At 33.1% G+C, this 20,618-nt stretch overlaps 1 non-coding gene and 1 pseudogene across 1 annotated transcript; both read left to right on the top strand.

Annotated features, from left to right (window-relative positions):
• The first annotated feature begins 2,565 nt into the window (after positions 1 to 2,565).
• Positions 2,566 to 2,725, top strand: LOC129026025 (U1 spliceosomal RNA). The gene has a single exon (XR_008497407.1). It is a non-coding gene; the product is annotated as a U1 spliceosomal RNA (small nuclear RNA).
• Positions 2,726 to 19,877: 17,152 nt separating this feature from the next.
• LOC129025906 (testis-specific XK-related protein, Y-linked-like) lies at positions 19,878 to 20,354 on the top strand (annotated as a pseudogene).
• The last annotated feature ends 264 nt before the right edge of the window (positions 20,355 to 20,618 follow it).

Genomic DNA, 20,618 nt, shown 5'->3' with positions numbered 1-20,618 from the left:
TGTGTGTGTGTGTGTGTGCATGTATGTGTAAGAGGAATTCTCGCTGTCTCACCCAGGCAGGAGGGCAGGAGTGGAATCTCAGCTCACTGAAATCTCTGCCTCCTGGGTTCAAGCAATTCTCTTCATCAGCCTCCTGAGTAGCTGGGATTACAAGTGCTTGCCACCATGCCTGGCTAATTTTTGTGTTTTTAGAAGAGATGGGGTTTCACAATCGTGGCCAGACTGGTTTCGAGAAAAATTATAATTTTAAAGAACTATGTTAATGCTCAACACAAATCTTTAGCATTCTTCTAGAATTCTTAGTTGAGTCATCTGCAATAAAATAAGCCAAAGATTTGCACCAGAATTAGTTGCCCAACTCTGCCAGGAGATTCGAAGTTTTATTGTTATAGGTTTCTAGAAACAATCAGACTATACATCTGGAAACTCTATACACACATGCCCACACACAAACACACAATTTTCACTCAATAAACATTATAATAAGCACACTGAAAACCTGATATTAAAATAATTATAAAGCTGTAGAACACAATAATTAAAGGCAAAAGATAATTTTAAATTTTAAACAACAGAAATATTAGATTTTAGCAATTAAAATTTTCTAATTGTTCTTTGGTCCACCATCATAGATTTCAAGGAGATAATTAATGTTGTATGAATGACACTGAGTTCCCTATCAATAGAATTTAATTTATACCATTTTAAAAATTGTTTGTAGTCATATATTGTTTATTACGTAACTTCTTGTATTTGCCCTAAAGTAAGGCTAGATCACATCTTAGCCTCATCTCATCCAAGGAGGTGTTTACATTAAAGGTATACATGTTGACATAATGTGGAAAATAGTTGATGTGGATTAATGTGGGTTTCATGTATAAATTTATTATTCTCTTTATTAAGATAAGCTTGAAATATTTTGTCTAATGAACATTTAGTCTATTCAATAGGCAGTATTCAACAGATATATATTAGCATCTGCTGAGTACCAACACTGTTCAAGGCAGCAGATAACAATATAGGCAAAGATAATATTAATCAAAATTTCACATGAAAACTTTTGATACTATTAATAATGTGGCAAATGACATGATTTTCACTTTATTATAATTTTTAAGAGAATAAGATAATGAAATATGTATTGTTTAAGTGTTAGAAGAAGCCTATCCATGTTATTCTTTACCTGAAATTAGATTATAAAAATTACCTTTTTCAAAAGAAATATATATTATAAATGTTCCTATGGCAAAAAGAAAAAAAACCTGGCCTCTGACTTGGAATATAATATCATTTTATTAAGTAAGATACATGGTAGAGAGAAAAAAACTATTTTATTTATCTGTCATGGTGATGACAAAACAGACAGAGGTCTTCTTTTTGTGATTTTTAATATTGATTCCTGAGAACATAAAACAGTTGGCAGTGTAAATATATTGCAATTTAGCCAGCTGTGAAAGAAAATGACTGATCATTAGTAAATCAGGCAATTTTTATTTTTGTCGTTGAAAATTGTTTTACTCATCGTGTGTGTTCTTTTACTGTCAGAATTGAAATCAATTTTGTACTGCCAATTAATATCACTGTTTTATTATCATGAGATTCTTGCTTTACATTCTAAAATGTTGTCTCTGAAAAATGAGTAAAAACCAAGTAAGTTTTGTTTTTTCTTTAAAAAGGTAGTCATAAAATGCTACTCATATTTAGTAAAAATAATGAGGTGAGTGGGACATGGTGGTGCATTTGTCTAATCGCAAGTAGCTGGAAGGCTGAGGCAGGAGTGTTCCTTGAACCCTGGGGCATGAGGCCTCATTGAGCTATCAGCTATCATCTTGTCCCTGTAGTCCAGCCTGGGCCAGGGAGCATAATCCTAAGTATAGAATAAAAAATAGAACTATGAAAAGTATTATAGCATTACAGTTTTTAATTCACTTGTAGTAATGCATGGATAGTATACTTAACCATAATATTTTAAATTGATAATACACCAAAAGGTCAGATGATTGGGTCAGATTGCTAACTAGCTCCTCAACTGGCTAAATCTGTAATAATTGGTGAAGTATTTGTTCTAACTGTAATTGATTTTTTATTTGTTAAATGGATTTACTAATGCTACCTGCTTAGGAAACTAACTGATATTAATTAGATTACCTCAAAAACTTGTTCTGAATGACACACATTAGGCAGTAAAATATTAGCTACTACATATTGTAAGTTATTTTCATCTGATTATTTTTAAAACTCATAGTGCACATGATAAAATTCCAGAAGACCGAGAATGGCTGTTAGATACAATAGAACACTCTAAGAGTCACTATCAAAAATGAGTATATCAGTGCATAAAATGTATGGTAGTTTTATTTAGCAGTCATTTCGTTGTTTATCATACTGTTTTTTCTTACAATTTTGTAGAAGCCTGTGTCAGAATTAAGAACTCTTTTAGAAAAGAATAATCATGGATGATTGAAATTAACATTTTAAGCTGATACTGAAAATTATTCTGAATTCTATTACATTTATATTTGTATTTTCTTTCAAAGGCTAATGGAAGTCTTAAAAAGAAAATGGATACTTCCCTGCCAGGGGAGACACCATGATCACGAAGGTGGCTTTCCCAAGGAAAGGCAGATCTATTGCACTCTAGATGTGTTGACCCATGAGATTTCCCCAAATGTGGGAAACTCAACTGCATAATTTGTGGAAGTGAAGGACTGTGTTTGTGCTTTCACGTGGGAAAGAAAGAAAGAAAATTGAGTCATTTAGTGTATATAGAAAATTGAAAGAAAACCATAAACTGGAAAGAATTAAATATGCCTACAAAAATTTTTGTCCGCCAGTACAAAACAATAAAACATCAAATTGTTATTTATTAGAAAAATCAAATAGTGCTAGGATGACACTTGCAAATGCTTGAGAACTTTGTCTAGATGAGGTGGCTGAGGGAAGCCCCCAAAGGGCAGCAGATATATCTGGGAAAAAGAGAAGTAATTTTTAAATGCATAAGCCAATGTGTATGTATTAATATTGCCCTTAAAAATATTTATTTTGTGAAATTATTAGCATTGGTTTGTTTGTTCTCGAAAAGCAGTTTCCTTTTGGAAGCAACTTGTGTGAAATGACCTAAAAATTATGTAGTTAAAATAATTCAGAATTTTTCCCTAAATTATAAATCATTTGCAGGAATTGTAAAGATGTTATAGCTGTCAGCTTTCTTGCATTTTTTAAAAGTTTATTCTAACAAAGAAAATAAATTATAAGGTATAAAGTTACTTTTATAATCAAATTGTTGATATTTAAATATTTAGAATTTGGAGCCAGTTGACCATGACGCTTTAGATGGGCATAAGACCTCTCCAACAGAAGATGCTCCATTATATCCTCATTCAATAGGCTCTATGTATCAGCAGGTTAAATAATAATAATAATAATAATTTTCTTTTTCAAAACTCATTTTGATGATTTACTTATATGGTCTTCAATTATTATTTTATAACATATTTTGTAACTTATCAGCTGTGACTGCAAATTAAAAAAAAAATTTCTAGGACAGCTTTGGCAAGATGATCGGAGGAAGAATAGTTTAAGTGGGATCATGTTTTATTTTACCCTTGTGATATTTTATTTGTAATAAGGTGCTACCTTGTCCTAGTTCATAAAAATGTGTGATATTTCAATAAGAGTATAAAGTAATTTATTTAGTCTTTCTTAAAATCCAGTGGCAGTAAAACTTAACAATTTTGCCAGCTTTAATACGGAATTTACCATAAAGAACAAATACTGACCAAAAATATAAATAAAATCCATTTATGAGCACTTCTAAGTTAAAACAAATATTTGTGTTAAAATATTCTGGGAAGATTAGCCACAATGTGAGTAATGCAGATTTCTTTTCTCTTTTCTCTTTTCTTCCCTCTTTTCTCTTTTCTTCCCTCTTTTCTCTTTTCTTCCCTTCCTTCCCTTTCCATTTCTTTTCCTTCCTACCTTCCTTCCTTTCTTTATTTCTTTCCTTTCCTTCTCCCTTTCTTCTTTTGTTTTATTTGTTCTTTTGATAGTTTCACTCTTGTTGCTTAGGCTGAAGTGCAATGGTTGTGATCTTGGCTCACTACAACTTCCACCTCCCGAGTTCAAGCGATTCTCCTGCTTCATCCTCCAAAGTAGCTGGGATTACAGGCATGCATCTGGCTAATTTTGTATTTTTGGTAGAGACAGTGTTTCACTGTGTTAGTTAGGGTGGTCTGGATCTCCTGAGTTCACAATCCACCCACCTCCGCCTCGGTCTCTCAAACTCCTGGGATTACAAGTGGTGAGTCGTTGCACCCGGCCAGGTTAATCATTTAAAGTAACATTCAGCATGACTTCTCATCAAGTTCATGTAGCCAAGGGATGGAATTACCTGAATTACAACAGTTGCCCAGAATAACAGCTGTATTGCTCAGAAACCTTATTTTTTATCACCAGAAAAAATATAAAATGGGGAAAAATGTAAAAAACAAGAAGATTTTAATTATACACGTTCTTCACCTTTAATGTTTGATAGTTTAATTTCTTGTTGAGATAAAGAATATGGATATATTTTAATAGAAATTCTAAAATATTAAAACCAATATGCACAATTTTCCTATGTCACAATGTGTGAAGCATAGTAGATTATATTTTTGTGCTTGGGGTACTTTTGTGGTAGAATTTATTAAGTGATGCTTCTAAAATTTGGTTTCATCTTATCCCAGTGAAGTGCATATTATCAGAATCCACAGTACCTTGAATCACCATTGTGCCAAGATTTCTGACTGCTTTGCTAGCCAGTCACAATTTTCCTTGAGAGCAGTAAGTCTCCTAGTCTATTTCTATATTATTTTAAAGCTTTTGTTGTTAGATGTAGGGTTTACTGAGGATATAAGCGCCTTCAGATTTTAAATAATTCATATAATTTTTTATTTGACTTAATATCTCAACACCCATTGTTGGAAACAATAGGATATGAAGTGTGTTGTGTAGCTTGAGGAACAGCAATTTGTTTGTTCAAATTGGTTAGAATATACTATGTTTTTATCTTTTATAGTACATAAGCAGTAGCATCAACCAGTATGAATGCAACTTGAAGTCTACCTTAGTCGAGACTTATAAATACATCATCAGGGCTACTGATATTTGTACATTGTAATCCAACTATGTTATGGCCCTTCCTAGTTGGCCTATTGTTATTTGCCGTCTATGTTTCTCTTCTGGCCTAGACTTAGATTTTGGAATTTCTGTTCCTTAGAGAGTGTAAGAGAAATATGTGTAGATTAATCTTATCTCTGTATTACTGCTGCATCTCTGTAAGTTTGCTACCTCAAGTGAATGCATCATGTTGTCCTGGTTCTAATCACCTCCCAATCATCCTGGAGAGGATTCTTCAAATGGAAATCACCATGTCCTTCTTTAATGCACCCCTTAAATTATTACTGACATATTTGTGTAAACAGCTTTCCACATCTAAACTTCTATTTATTTTGAAATCTATAACAAATTATTCATACCTATATTCTCCCTCTTATACAATCAAACTTTAGAACCTATTCCTTCTAACTGTATTTTTTACTCATCAACTAACTCACTTATTTGTTTGCTCAATATCTTTCACAGCCTATAATAATCTGTCATTCTATTTTCTACCTCCATGAGATCAACTTTGTTATTTCTCACATATAAATAAAAAGATGCAATCTTTGTCTTTTATATTTCCTGGCTAATTTCACTTGACATATTGTCCTTTGTATGAAGCCTTTTTCTGAGTAATGTTTAGTCAATGTATTGAGGTTTTTATGAAACTGAAATAATCATTTACATGAAATTTACCTTAACTGTGACCAAAATTCTTTGGGTACATAGGACTGTAGTTTGGAAACAGCTAAATGAACAAAGATGTCTTGAAGCTGTCTTAGGACACTAATATTGTACTCTTTTCTGTCTCTTGTCTTACTTAACTTTGGTTTGTCTTCAAATAAATAAAACAATTCTAGTAAATTATCTTGGGTACCAACATTAAAGATCAAAAGAAATCAGTAATGCACTAATTTAACTTTATAAATACAAGGAAAGAGGTTACAAGAAATACCAAAAGTTACTGAATAAGGTGATATACTGTTTATGCTCCTAATTTTCAAAGCACTTAATTTATTTTTTAATTTTTATGATTATTGCTTATTTCAAACATGGACTATTATAACTGAGTTCACAGAGAAGTTATTATAAAAGAGTAATAAAATAATAATATACACTGGACGTAATACAGTAAAGTTTGGTCAAGCAGGCAGGAGTAAAGACAAGTGAGTCCTCTGCCATGAGTAACTTTGGGGGAATAAGTACAGTTTGGGGAGTAAGTTAATTGGTCTTTCTAGGATTCAGAATCTTCTTTTGAGAATAATGCATTTTCCAAATTACATAAGATTATTTACATGATTAAATCAGAATTATTAACATTCAATAAATATGCCTATTAACCATAGTTGTGGAAGGAAGGGGAGCATAGACAGAAGCTCCAAAAGTCAAAACATGTCTGTAGCCATATAGCAAAATATTGTCTGTTTACAAGTATCTGAGAAATTTCTGTATGCTTTTAATTTTGTCTTAGATTTGTGACAAAGAAAGAAACAATACCCACGTCCTGCCCTGGAGAAGCTGATTGCATAGAAAAAGAAACAAGGCAGACATATGTGCCACAGTATGTTGCCGAGACAACATAAAGCAAAAGCAACCAAGTACAAAGGTGAGATATCTAATTTGCAATTTTATATTCTGTCTGTTTCATTTGCTTCTTGCTGGTATGATTAACCATCACTATATATGTTAAATTCAACACCCTAGGGGGCACACAGGCTATAGTACCAGAACTTACGTTACAATTTTTCTTCCAATAGTGGTTGTTAAGGAAGTATTGGTGAACATCCCATATGAAGACTCTACTAAAAGTAAAGCTACCACGACTGCGATGTTTGGATGATATAATTTACTGGATCTAGCAAAGAGAAAGAAAGTGTGTGTTTTGTAATCCTATATATGATAAGTGCTGAGAAGCTAGTAGCTAAAAGACAAACTATTTCTGCCCACTGAAAGGAAAAAAAGAAGAAATTGTAGAACCATTTACTACAGTTAAAATATTCTAATTTTTAAATTTAGTTTCTATCAATATCTGTACAGAAAGGTAAAAAAAAAATAACAATAATAAAGATCTTGAGTATAAACATTACCAAAATTTAGGTATCCCATATTCTCTTATTTGGAGATGTATCCTAAATAGGTGACCTACCACTATGATCTAACTTTTTACCATTTTATATTCAAATGAATACCTTTCATAGGCAGTTTCATGATAATTCTTAACTAATATTTTTTACAAGTTCACATAACATAATTTGAAGAAGAAATTTGTTTCTTTAGCAGAAAAAGCTCTCATTTGAGAAAAATATAGAGAGAATTTTAGAAAAAGCACAGCTTATGAAACAGATAACATAAATATATCAGTCATAGTATCTCAGAGATTTTAGCCATATTATGAAGAAGATCTTCCCCCATAATTCTTTCAAAGTACAGTAATTTCTGAGAGAAAAATAGTAGCTGCTATCAGAATCTTCGAAGTAATAATAATTAATAATTAGAGTTTACCTAACTGTTCTGCTTCTCATCTTTGAAAACTCATTGTCTATATTTTCACCTATGCATTCAATTGCAAGAATACTGTTTCTGGTGGAAACTATATATATATATATATATATATATATATATATATATATACACACACACACACACATACACACACATAAATTATATATATTATATATAGTTTATACTATATAAAAACTATATATAATATATAATTATATAATACTATATAGAGATTTATATATAATATATGGATTTACATAATATATTATATAATTATATATTATAAAATGTATTATATATAGTGTATATACAATGTATTATATGTGGCTGTTGGACCACAGAATTCATGTGAAAATTAGCACCAGTATTTTTGAGTCCCATAAGTTTTTCTGGTGGGTGAGATCTAACAGAGAGCAGATATTCCCACTCAAAAACTGCTCACAACCTGAGATAAGAAGAAAAAATAATGCTTGTAGTATGAAAATAATTCTGTCCACTTGTCTTTTCATCAAGTGACAAATTAATTTCAACAACAATTCATTTATCAATACAGCCATTTTTGAAGGAGTATTTTAAATTTTGATATTAACAACAAATCCATTAACTATACAGATTTTTAACTACAGATCCCTTAGGTTCATATTTTAATGACATTATCTGTTTGTTTTTTAAAAAAATTTGTTTGTTTAAAAAAAATCTTTTGATTATATACATTTACTATGTCAATGCAACTGTAAATAAATTAACAAAAACAAAAGTGTTTTTATAGAGGAAACTCTTCTTTGTACATAGATCCCACAAGACAAATAAAGATCTGACCTTTTAAGCAGTGAGTTTAGCTAGAAAATTCTGCAATGTGCTAGAAAATACATTCACATAGATAAAAACATAAACAAATATAACTTCACGTTTTCCAATTAAAGATCTGTACAGAATGTGTTGTGAATTGTATTCTTAAACCTCAGTTTTCTCTTGAAATGAACTAAATTTTGTTATCATTTGTTAATTTACTTATATGACTTCCCACCCTGAGTTTCAATTCTATGTAAGATTTGAACATTACTACTTACTTTGTTGGACAGAGGTTGATATTTAGAAGTAATACAATGCACTCAAAGTTTCTCTTCTCACATTATGATTTTTAAAGCCATACCTCTCTTAGAATTTAAATAAAATAACATTAAGCAACTTCAAGGCTTGGCTTATTAAAATATTTCTCATGAACACATTTTAAATACAAACATTTTGTACCATTAAATTTGGCTACTTTTTACACTAAGGTTTCAGTGTTTTTTAACATATGATTCAATAAAACTCAGTTTAGTTAACACCAAGTATAGGGGAACACTTAAGAAATACATATATTTTTAATTTAATATTGTCTGACATAAATTATTTTAAATATATACCTGATAGCTAATAAAATGGTAAACTAGTTGATCAAAAACAAACTAAAAAAAGAGTTAATTTTTTTCTAAAGGAAAATACACTTTCAAAGTAAACTCTTATTAATGAACAAAAACAGCTTTATAATTTAAAAACTCCCTAGGTATTCCTTTGTCTATATAATATATTGCATTCAAATTCAGGAGTTTGAGACCAGCCTACCCAACATGGCAAAACTCAGTCTGTACTAAAAATGTCAAAAAAAACCCCAAAAAAACCGCCAGTTAAGCTGGCAGGTGCCTGAGCTACCAGCTACTCAGGAGACTGACTCAGGAGAATTGCTTGAACCTGAGAGGCGGAGGTTGCAGTGAACTGAGATCCTGCCACTCCAGGTTGAACAACAGAGAAAGATTTAATCACACCCCACTCATGTGCCAAAAATAAAAAATAAATAAATGAGAAAAGATCAAATTAACTGTGAATACATTTGGTATTGTTTATGCCAGTTCACCTGAGCAAAGACAAAATCCATGTACTGATGGAACTTACATTTTTGCTTTAGTGGAAAGTAGTGACAATATCTAGTGATTTTATTTTTATGTAAGAAGGATAAGGATTTTGGGTTCATTTATCAGCAGGTGAATAGCATAAGCTCAAAGGAGATTTGAGCAAACTTCTTGAAACAAAAAGGAGCGGAAAACCGCTGAAGTCACAGTGTATACTGAGGCTCTGAACAAGAAAGAGGATGGTAGAAGAAGATATGAAAAGAGAATAAGAAGAAAATAATATATGGTTTTTTGTGACATTATAAAGACCATGGTTTTAGCTTAGGAAAAAGGGAAGCTGATATTGAATGTTCATAGGTAGAGTTACTTTTTAAGGTAAGGGCAACATTCTATATTTAAATAATAGTGATGGTTTCATAACACTGGGAATATCCTGCAAATCACTGAATGTGTACTTTAAAATGGTTAATTTTATAGTATCTGAGATATAATTCACCTAGTTGTAATAGTAGTGATAGTGTAATACTTGTAATTGTGTAAGGTAGGAGATCAGTAAAGAGGCTGAGTTAATCAGATGAGAAATGTGGATAACCTGTATCTGGGTGATAGCAGGAAAAATAGGGAAAAGTGGTTAGATTCTGGACCTGTTTTAAAAGGAAAACATGCAGAATTTGAGGATCAATAGAAATGAGGAGATGAAAAGAAAAGCATCAAGGATGACCTTACAGTTTTAGGCCTTTGCAACAGGATGTAATTACTATCAGGTTAAATGGGATACACTTGGGGGAAGATGTTTGGAAGAAGCACCAGAATTCAGTGTATAGCCTTGAGATCAAATTGCCTGTTAAACATGAGTATGTGTAATAGAGCCATATATGATTTGGTCTTTGGTAAGAGAGTGGCAGGAGATTACCATTTGGGACTCATAGTACCATTCAGAAATCCATCGTACAGGAAGAGATAACTGGAGATTGAGAGCAAATTTATCAAAAATAGTTCAAGGAAGAGGGTGAATAAGAAGTAACTTATATTTGGCCAGGCCTGGTGGCTAGCCCCTCCAATGCCAGCATTTTGTGAGCTTGAGGCAGGCAGATGACTTGATCCTAGAATCTCAAGTCAAGGCTGGTATACATGGGAGAGACCCCATTTCTAACAAAATTAGCTAGTCTTTGTGCCTGTATTCACAGTCACCCAGGAGGCTGATGTGGAAATATCACCTGAGCATGGGAGTTTGAGGCTGCAGTGAGTTCTTGATCACACCACTGCACTCCAGCTTGGACAACAGAGGAAGACCCTGTCTCAGTAAACAAACAAACAACAAAGACAAGAAATTAAAAATATATATATAATATATATATAATATTTGGCAAAAAATGTGATTATTTTAAGTATAGTATATTTGGTAGACTGTTGGGGATGGTAAGGTAAGTGGAATTTTCAAGTGAGAGCATATTATCAATGGAAAAAATATTCACCTGAAATTCAATGTAACCTTTTAAATTTACCAGTTAGGGTGTCACTCATGGCCTTTGAGAAAGGACTGTGACTTCATTGTTGTGGGATAAAACCTGAGACAGAATATGAACTGATGGAAATAAAATAGCTAATAGAAATTCTCTGTTGAAATTAAAAGCAGAGAAAAATGTCAGTACCAAAAGAGACAGTCTCTGCTGTGGATCGTAAAATATGGAGTTTTTATATATGTGAGATAAAGAAATCAGGGCAGTGAAGAAGAGAATAAAAGAAATTATACGGAAGAGGAAAAAAATCAATCACATTGATGGATTGGGTCCAGGAGGATGTATTTTAAAATATGATAAAGGTTTTGTCTTTGAATAAATACATGCATATAGTTAAAGGTGTGATTTAGATCAGAATAACAAACAACAGAAGTTGAGGAAATTAATACTCTACTTTAAAACTTAACAAATTGGAGGAAAGGATGTTTATGGTAAGTTATGAGAATAAAAGCAATGCAAAGAAAGTTCAGGAAATGAACATCTTATAAAATAAAAATAAAATAGATAACTTCTTGATTCTTCCCTCCCTCTTTTTTAAACTACTACGTCTATTTTTCCCATTGATATTTTAACAAATGACCACCATCTTCTGGGGAAATATTATGTTGTCTCTCTGGTAATTTGCATTGCATTCTTACACATTTCATGTCTTTTTATTATATTAACAGAATTTTTAGTCCGAAAAGTTTTCTGTCTAAATTCCATTCCAATATTTACTTGATTTAAAAGTACTGTTGCCTTTTGTCTTCCTTCCTATTCATTTTTGTTGAATATTGCTTCCCACCCATAATGACTAATTGACCTTCACAAAATTTCTCTGATAGTTTGTCTAGAAAGAACCTATTATGACCTGCTTCATACGGCCCCCCAGCAAAATAGAATTTACATGTTCTATAACCATGCAAAGTCTAGATTTCCATTCTATTTAAATTGAAACTTTACTTGATTAATAACTTCAGTGCATCAAGCCAAGAAACAGTATTTTAAATGCAAAATGACTAACATCTAACAAGTGGAACTTAAAGGACTCACTGTTTTGTATTCCTTTCCAAATAAGAAATATCTGCTAGATAGTTTTCTTAGTGTCATGGTTGGATTTGGCTTAGAACTTGTGCCGTTTTTTTTTTTAGTCAATGTCGGCGGCAGACATTGGCTGCAGAGCACAAAAAGAAAACTTATGAGAAATATATCCCTTTCTTCTTACTACTTGAATACAGGAGTATCATCTTGGTGTTAAGAGGTAGTTTAGACCTCATAGAAGGTTTATTGTCTATTTCCTTGAAACAATGTTTGCTGAAGAAATAATATGTCAAGTTATTTGACATATTGACTAAATTATGTCAAATGCTTAAATTGACTGCATTATGTCAAGTCGTGGTTCACTATTTCCTAAACCAGATATATGTATTTGTATTGTGATTAGGGATCCATATTTACCTTTTTACATTTTCCATGTATAGTGAATTATACAGAATCTTGTTTTCTTCTCTTTGGATTTGATATGGAAATATACTGGATTCACTGACAAGAAGTGTTTGAATTAGCAGCATGCTGAGAATGGACACCATGTTTGAAGAGACTGATAAACAAATTACAGGAGGAGTTTTATCTTTGGAAGAAAAATTGGTCCTTGGGCACAGACCCCATATGAGCTTTGCTTCCTAATGTTTTCCAGCAAAGACTTTAGAAGAAATAAATCTGCATTACTTTTTTTGGCACGTTCTTCCTTTAGGACCTACAGTGATGTAAGTGACACAAATATCTCTCATTCTGTTTCCAACAAGTAAATAGAATACATATAGTTCACTAACAAGATTAAGGATGGGGTAATCATCATTCCTCTAACTGAAATGCATCCCTGTTCAGTTTTATTTAGCTTTCACAATTTTGAAAATTTTCCTATTCAATTTTTATCAGTCATAAGATAATAGTTTTTAAAAAATGAAAATGGGATTTAGTTAGTGGTTTTTTCTGCTCCCTTTAATATTATTCTCATTCAGCCTAATGGGCATTCTAAATAGTAATGAGGGATACGAATATAACCTTAAATTAAGGAATGAGGGTAGAGTGAGAGAGAAGAGAGTATGGCTCAAAAATAATCTCACAAGTTTTATTTGCCAACTCATGTGATTTAACATGTTAGTGGTAGATTTTCTAGTCATCCTAAATTTGGAGCTGTGACTTGGAATATCAAAATTAGCTAAACAATTCATTTCCATATGATTTCTGTCTACTACTATAATGATTTTCACGAGTACTATAAATTTTCTAACAACTAATTTCATTCAGATCTGCATTTAGACTTCCAAGACACTAGAATGTATAAAAAATATGTACGTTTTATAGAATAAGGAGTCACTGGGGATAAGTGTTACTTTTCTTTGAAAGGTAAGTGCAGAAGTTTATAAACACTTGCAAAAGTGTGCAATCTCATGATTTAATCTTCTATGCAAATAAAAATTAGTAATTGCTAGGGCAATTGGTGACACTAGCAGGGCAATAAACACTCCTGCAAAGCCAAAGAATTAATACCAGTGATAATGGATGAAGTGATTTTGGGCCATACTCTGGAGATAATTTAAGTTTAATTGACTGAATCTCCTGAAATAAAAGGATTTAGGCAGAAGGAACAAAAAAATGAACAATACATTAGCCAGAAAACTCAACCGATAAATAAAACACCTGAAAATATTAGAACAAATAAATCCCGATGTAGTAAAAACACACCTAGTTGTGTTGCTGTAGTTGTTGTTTGGAGACAGTGTCTGTCACCCAAGCTGGAGTGCAGTGGTATGATCTCACTTCCCAGCAACCTTCAACTCCCAAGTTCAAGAGGTTCTCTTGCCTGAGCCTCCCAAATAGCTGGGGCCACAGGCACACACCAACAAGCCCAGCTCATTTTTGTGTTTTTAGTAGAGATGGCATTTCACTATATTGGCCGGGATGGTCTCAAGCTCCTGACCTCGTGATCCACTCACATGGGCCTCCCACTGTTGGGGTTACAGGCATGTGCCATCGTGCCTGGCAAATTTCTTCTTTGTTACAAGGTTAATTTAAGAAATTTTATACATTTCTTAAATTTGTTGCAATAGGCTGAGCATGGTGGCTCACACCTCTAATCCCAGCACTTTTAAAGGCCAAGTCATGCAGATCATCTGAGGGTGGCAGTTCGAGGCCAGCTTAGATGACATGGTGAAACCACCCCTACTACAAATACAAAAGTAGCTGGGAGTGGTGGTATGCCCCTGTAATCCCAGCTACTTAGGAGGTTGAGGCAGTACAATCACTTGAACCTGGAAGGTAGAGGTTGCAATTCCGTGATGATGAGAAATGTTGAGATATTTATATATAGTGTGTGTGCACACACAGCTACAGACACACACACACACACACACTACACCTGTTAGCTGTGTATATGTATTCTTTGGTAAACAGAAGATACTTATTTTTAATTGGGTTATTATTTTCTTGTTCTTTTGAATCTGTTTTTCTTTCCTTGTACATTTTGATTAACCCCTTGTCTGATGGACAGTTTGCAAATATTTGCTCTCATTATATTAGTCTGGTGATTTATTTTATTTTATTTTTATTTTTTTCTGTAAGGAATTTTTGTAGTATCATATAACCTCATTTTTCTGTTTGTGCATTTTTTTTTTTGCTTGTGTTGTTGAAGTCTTATCCAAAAAATATTCTTGCCAAGACCAAGTTCATTAAATGCATCTTGTGATTTATTCTACTTGTTTCACAGATTGGTGTTGTCATTACATCTTTAATTTTAAATGTTTTTAAATATATATTCTTATAGGTCAGGTCTCACTATATTACCTGGTGTAGACTGCAATGGCATAAGTGTTTCATTCTATAGTTTGAACAGTTAGGCTCAGGTGATCCTCCCTGCTGGGACCCCTGAGTAGCTTAAATTATAGAGGCACACCACAGCACTAGGCTTTTTAATCCATTTGAGTTAATTTTTGTATTCAATGAGAGACAGAGTTCTAATTATGTTCTTCTGCATATAGTTGTCTCATTTTCCCAGCACCACTAATTGAACAGACTGACATTTCCTCATTTTGTTTTCTTGGCACCTCTGCAGAATATCAATTGGCTATACAGGTGCAGATTTATTTTTGCTCAGTGTTATCTATTGTATTGGTTTATAGCATTGTGACATCCCAGTTCCGTGGATTCAATCCCCAACCCCATTGACATCTTCGGGATAGCTTTGACTATTCATGGTTTTATTTTTGTGGTTTCATATTTATTTAGGATTTTTTTCAATTTCTGTGAAAAATGTCACTGGTGTTTTGATAGAGACTGCACTCAACTTGTGCACTTCTTTGGATCATATAAACATTTTAACCATATTGCTTTTTCCAGTCAATGAACATAAATATATTTCCACTTATTTATGTCATTTTAACATTTTGTTAGTGTTTCATAGATTTCAGAATGCAGATTTTTTTTATCTCCTTGGTTAAATTTACTCCATTTTATCCCCCATACTTATTGTGAATGAGATTGTGTTCTTAATTGTTTGTTTTTTGATATTTTGCTGTTAGTGTATGGAAATGCTATGCAACTTTATATGTTGATTTTGTAAGCTGAGACTTTACTGACCTTCTGTATTAGTTCTAACTACTTTTTAGTTGTGTGTTTAAGGATTTCCATAGTATGTCATTAGCATATATGGACAACTTTACTTATTCCTGTCTAATTTGGGTAGGTTTTCTTACTTTCTTTTGTCAAATTGTTCTGGCTAAGGACTCTTATTGTTACATTAATAGAAGTAGTGAAAATGAACATCCTGGTCTTCCTTCAGATCTTCACAGAAAAGCTTTCACCTTTTAATTCCCTTTGAGTGTGATATTAGCTAAGGGTTTGTATATATGGCATTATCTGGTTATTTGGGTCTATGTCTTTTGTTGTGTTGAGTTACAGTTGCTCCACGCATAATTTGTTAAGAGATTTTATTGAGAAAATGTTGAATTTTGTCAATTTTTTTTTTCACTTATTGAAATGACTGCATGGATTTTGTTCTTTATTTTGTTGATATAATGTATGACATTTAATGATTCTAGTGTGTTAAACCATTCCTGCATCCCTGTAATCTCACTTGATCACAGTGAATGATTTTCTAAATGGTCATTATAAGTAATTTTCCCAGTATTTTATTGAGGATTTTTACATTATGTTTATCAGATATAATGGCCTATAGTTTTCTCCTTTTTCTTGTATCCTTGTCTGGTTTTGTAATCAGCATAATGCCATCCCGATGAAATGAGTTGGAACAGTTCCCATATCTTCCTTTTTGTTTTATGTTTTGACTAGGTTAAAAAAAAAGTGGCAGTAGTTTCTTTTTGTGGTAGGTAGAATGAAGCAGTGAATACATCAGGTCCTGGGCTTCTTTTTCATAGGTGACCTTTTATTGCTGATTTGATTTCTTACTATTAATTTGTTTCTGGATATCAGTGATGGTATCTCTTTTATGGCTCTGATTTCCTTTATTAGGGACTTTGTTTTCTTTTTTGTTTTTTTTTTTATTTTTGAGTTTAGATTTTTATTTTCTAATTCCTTCATTGAAACATCAAGTTGTGTATTTGATATCTTCTTGTAGTTGAAGGCATTTATTGTCATAACTTCCCTCTTAAAACTGCTTCGGTTGAATCTCATAGGTTTTGGTGTGCTGTGTTTCTATTTTTGTCTCAAGAAATATGGTGTTTCCTCTTTAATGTCTTCACTGACTTATTGGTTATTCAGGAGCATGTTTAATTTTAATATACTTATGAATTATGATTTCAGAAGAGATACTTGATATGACTTTGATCTTTCCAAATTCATTAAGATGTGATTTTTTTCCTAATGTGTGACATATGCTGGAAGATGTCTCATGTATGCAGTGGATAAAAATGTTTATTCTATAGCTCTTGGATGGATAGTTCAATAACTGTTTTTAGCATTTTCTCTACATCGCATTTTCATCCAATGTTTACTTATTAAATTATGTCTGCATTATCTATTCATTGCTGAAAGTAAGGTGCTGAAGTTTTCTAGTATTATCTTGCATTTTTTTCTTCCTGTGGATCTATTAACATTTGTATTATGTATATGCATATATTACTCATATAGATGAATTCCTGTTATAGTATGTTATTTTTTTTCTGCTGCTTAATTCTGTATCGTCTCTTTGTCTTTGATGTTTAGTGGCTTGATAATATTAAATCATGGGGATCTTTTTATAGCAATTGAATGCGATTGTAAGCCTTCGATATTCCTATATCAGAATATTTATATTTTATTTAAGTTTGAAAGGCTTCTGTTATTATTTCTTCAAATAAGCTTTGTACTCTTTTTTTATATTTTTTTTCTGGGATGCAGGTTTGCTCTTGTCTCTCAGGTTGGAGTGCAATGGTGGGATTGTGGCTCACTGCAACATCGGCTTCCTGGGTTCCAGTGATTCTCCTGGGTTCCAGTGATTCTCCTGACTCAGCTTTCTGAGTAGCTGGGATTACAGATGTCCAACAATACACCCGGCTAATTTTTGTTTAATGATAGATAAACGGTTTCACCATATTGTCCATGCTACTCTCAAGCTCCTGATAACATATGATCCACCCACCTTGGACCCCAATGTGCTGAGGATATAGGCATGAGCCATCACACCCAGCTCTACCACACTCTTCAATGCCACCGTCTGATATATTTGCTCTTTGGAGGTTATCCCATTAATCTTATGAATCTTATTTATGTTTTCTCCTCTGACTGTACATTTTAAATTGACCTGTCTTTGAGTTTTGATGCTTGACCACTTCTATAGTCACTGCTGTCAATTGCATTTTTTATTTTGTTGTGTTTTATTCTTCAAGATTTCTGTTTGTTTTTTCCTCCCATTTTTTAATCTCACCTGTAAGTTTCTCTGATAAAATTCAGAGTTCTCTGTGTTTTGCTGAAGTTCACTGCATTGTCTTAAAACAAGCATTTTGAATTTCTTGTCAGGCCATGTGTCCATGCCCATTTCTTTTGGGTCAGTCACCAACAGCCCTTTATTTTGACCACTTGATGACATCATATTTCTCTCATTGATCCTAATGCTTGTGACTATGCATCAATGTCTATGCAGTGATGTAGGTGCCTAATTCAGTGTTTGTAGTTTGTCTTTGTTTGGAGGCTTTCTTCCACAGTAAGGCTGTCCAGAGATTCAGGGCAAGGAGAAGAAGGAAATTAAGGTCTTTAAGTCTATGATAACTTCAGCCCTGGTAGCATGAAGGGAAACATTAATGAGCAGACTTTCATGGCTGGAGTAATTTGACCGACAATGTTGACTCAGTGCAAGGTTGCACCTGCATCACACAGTTGAGCACTGGGTGCACTCAAGGCCTGTAGCTTCCATGGTCTCCCCTCTGACCTTTATTTGGTGCCTGAGGTTACTGTAGTCAATCAGCAGGAATATTGACTGGAACTCAGCTCCATTCTGCTGAGGTCATAGTTTCTTATCTGTTGCCAGCGTTGGTCTACATGATTACCCCTGGGTATCAACCTCATAAAGTGCTGGGGTAAGGGGACAGGCAAATAAAAGTCCCAAGGCAAAATGTACTATGCCTACTTCCTTTGCCCAGGCAAGCCTCCCACCTCCACCTCCTGAATAGTTGAGACTACAGGAAAGTGCCACCATGGCTGGCTGACATTTTTGGTGTTTTGTTGTTGTTTTTCTTGGGCTCAAGTGATCTACTCACCTCAGCATGATAAAGTGCTAGGGTTACAGGTATGAGTCACCACAGCCAGCTAAAATTTACTTTCTAAAATTTAACTTTTAGGTCATTTCTTTTTTTCAGTCTTATTTCTCATAAATGCAGTTAAGAATGTTATTGCTTTAGAGTTTCTCTTTGGGTATTCCTGAAGGAATAAATGGACTCTTGATATTCATTTTCTAAATAGTGTTAGAAAATGAACAATTACTTTAGATGAGTAAAGACTATTTGGCCTCTTTTTGTTTTCTGACTTCATTTCATTGTGTATGAAGACTGTGTTATTTTAACCCTCCTGTATACATGAAATGAATTTCTACTTTTTCAACTGAATGTAGTAGAAGATTGTTTAAACTGATTATTCAGCTACTACATAATTTTGGTTTTCTTCCTTGTGCATATTAGTCTAGTTATTGGGATAACAATGTCAAAATTAAATTAATTTTCATCTTAAAAAGTTTCTGATAAAATTACCTAAATACACACAAACAAAAACATGCCCACACATATCACTTAATTTCTAAAACTTTTAATTTTTCTGTTTCTCTAGCACCTTGTATTCCATCACTCAGCAAAATCTGGCAGCACCACTTCCAGAATTTACTTGGACTCCACAGATTATTTCTGATTTCCTGTTATCACCATTACACTGTAATTTCCTACTTTACACTCTAACTTTCCATAAAAAAGAAACTACCTTTTCAATATCTAGTTCAGGTAATTTTATTTGTTCTTAATTGAGACTTCTTTCTAGGTGCTGTCACACCTTATAGCATCAGATATGAATGTCTCTATCCAATTTCCTGTGTTCCAGTTATTTTATTTTGAGGGAATGTGTATATACATTTATAAATTTGGGTATGTGTGTATTCACTTATTATTTGTTTTTCCCAGGTGTAATATATGTTTTGCATGCAGATATTTACTAAATCCCTGATAATGGAAAGATAACAGTTTTTTTTTTTCCTTTTTGTAAGTAAATTATTTTCTGAAGGAGGTGGGTTGGGAGAAATATATCTTAACATGGCAAGTTTAAAAGAGAAAGTGGCCATTACTAATGAAAATTATTCTCTAACATTTACATGTTTATCTTTAATAGCATTGCTGATGCATACTCCCTCTTCTCAGTTGTGTAAGTGCCATTCACTGCAACATACTGGCCATCCACACTGTCAACGACTTTGCTGCCATTAAGCTACAGGTGATAAAATTCATCTATATCTTGATATGGCATTCCTTGGTGATTATCTCACATGTAGAGGCTGTCATTTTTCCCTGCATCTCTGAAACAGGGGAGCTTACATTTTCTATTAATCACATATTTTGTGTTATTGTTGACACCATGGCTGGAGTTTTGGAAAAGTGGAGCTCATCTTCCTAGCAACACAGAAAATAATTCCAGCTTGGTGGGTAACTATGGATGCTTATCTTAATCATGCTAGTATATGCTGCCATCAATTCTCCTGCTGGTCAGCAGTGAAACTGCAGCTGTCAAATCAGGAATTGATAAGAGGCCAACGTGGGCCATACAATCCTACACTACAGTTTTCAGTTTTTAGAAAATGTGATAATAATAGTGATATTTAGATACTCTGGAGGAAACACTTTACTGAAGTCTTGCGACTAAATAACTGCTGTGTAGCTCATCATAACCTACATAGTAGCCATTGGCTTTATGCTCCTCTTCTGTCAGTATTTGCAACCAATGTGGTCAGTCAAAGTATTGCCAGGAGATACTGAAAATCATCCAGAAGCACTGTGATATAGTGTAAGCATCTGGAGAAAATTCCATTAAAATAATAAATGTAAGCAGCTGAGGAATT

Source organism: Pongo pygmaeus, chromosome Y (genome assembly GCF_028885625.2).
Source record: "Pongo pygmaeus isolate AG05252 chromosome Y, NHGRI_mPonPyg2-v2.0_pri, whole genome shotgun sequence".
NCBI classification, from domain to species: domain Eukaryota; kingdom Metazoa; phylum Chordata; class Mammalia; order Primates; family Hominidae; genus Pongo; species Pongo pygmaeus.
This window is presented reverse-complemented; position numbering and strand designations above follow the sequence as displayed.